Source organism: Cynoglossus semilaevis, chromosome 8, assembly GCF_000523025.1.
Source record: "Cynoglossus semilaevis isolate Cse_v1.0 chromosome 8, Cse_v1.0, whole genome shotgun sequence".
Classification (NCBI taxonomy): domain Eukaryota; kingdom Metazoa; phylum Chordata; class Actinopteri; order Pleuronectiformes; family Cynoglossidae; genus Cynoglossus; species Cynoglossus semilaevis.
The window spans coordinates 30,115,216-30,116,871 of NC_024314.1; the positions used below are offsets into that span (position 1 = coordinate 30,115,216).

The window sequence follows — 1,656 nt, forward strand, 5'->3', positions numbered from 1 at the left end:
CCCCCCCCCCCCCCCTCCCCCTTCTCACTATCTCAGTATCAGAGCGTCACAATCAACAGTTTTTCCCTCTGTTTCAGAGAAAGGAGAGAGAGAGAGAGAGAGCATCGCAGTGACTATGAATGAGTTCTGCTCACTCAAAGTTCGGATCAGAGTTAAAGAATCACAACCAGTAAATGCAGCTCACTCTCACCATACCAACATCATAGAGACATGTGTGATTTTAGTTCAGGGGACACAACAGTTGTTGGTCCACTGCTGGCTTGTGTGGTCAGTTTGTAACACAGAATTAAAACTGGACAAATTATTTCAGTGAAGTCACACATTCCACAATAGAAATTGACGTGAGAGTGAGACTGTGTAAAAGGAGCACCAACCAACGGCTCAGCTTTAAGTCATTTTAGTTCACACCAAAGTCCATTGGTAAAATCAGTGATTTTAGTTCTGCTGTCTTAAAGCAACATGTTATCTGTGATTTGTTTACAATTGTAGTTGTTGTTTCTAGATCACATTTAAACAGGAAAACGGGAAACAACTTAAGAAAAGTGTTCATTTAAAAAGCAGACACTACCCTCTGCTGCTCAAACTGCCTCACTGCATATCTCAAAATTAATCCAAAAATATAAACAACTATAACAGCTACAATATTATATTATATTATATTATATTATATTATATTATATTATATTATATTATATTATATTATATTATATTACATTATATTATATTATCTCTCCTCCTTTTTTGTTCAGACTTCAGGATAAGCTGATGAGTAGCATCTTCTCCTCTCTTATCTCCTCCTACCATGAAGGGTTTATTAGATGAGCATCAGAATTATTATGATCTCCTTTGCCTCTTTCTCCTTTCTTTTTATTTTTCCTTCTCCTCTCTAATCTTCTCCCTCTCCTCCATCAGATGACCATCACCAATGATCTCCTCTATTCTCTCCTGTTTTGCTGTCGTCCTCCTCCTCCTTCTCCTCAGCAGCTCTTCCTCCTCCTCCTCCACCTCCTGCTGTCTTATCTCTGTCCTCCAGGATCATCAGATGAGCAGCAGATGTATAATGAGGAGCAGTAATGACTCCTTATCTTTGCTCTGCAGATCATCAGCCTATTCAGCTCCAACATCTTCTCTTTTTTAAAAAACATTTCACTGGAGCTGCTGCTGATTCTTTATTTTTTCATTTTTGTTTTTACCCTGGGCCTAGTCAAATATTTTTAATAGCCTAAAAATAATCTGATAAAAAACATAGTGAAGGTGATGATAATGATGCTGTCAGTGTGGAGATGAAGAGCCTGGAGATGGAGTCTGTGTTCATCCTGATTCCCCAGGATTTATTTTTCATTGGAAACAGATAATTAATCATAAACACGGAGGGAGGGGGGGGGGGGGGGGGATTAGGCTGTAAAAAGATGAAGTGTTGCTAATTCACCTGCGGCTCCTCTGGTTTCATATCATGTGACCTGATGTGTCATTAATCATGGAGTCCTCTTTTCTTCTGTGAGGAACAATGTGTGTCTTCCCTGAGATAAAAATTGAATCATCTGCATACAAACCAACCACGAACCAACTATGAACCAACCACGAACCAACTATGAACCAACCACGAACCAACTATGAACCAACCACGAACCAACTATGAACCAACCACGAACCAAC

At 39.4% G+C, this 1,656-nt stretch overlaps 1 long non-coding RNA gene across 1 annotated transcript in view; it reads left to right on the top strand.

The window, feature by feature from the left end:
• LOC112487366 (uncharacterized) overlaps positions 1-1,656 on the top strand; it is an 11,172-nt gene that overhangs the window by 7,973 nt on the left and 1,543 nt on the right. The gene's annotated exons all lie outside the window — the stretch shown is intronic.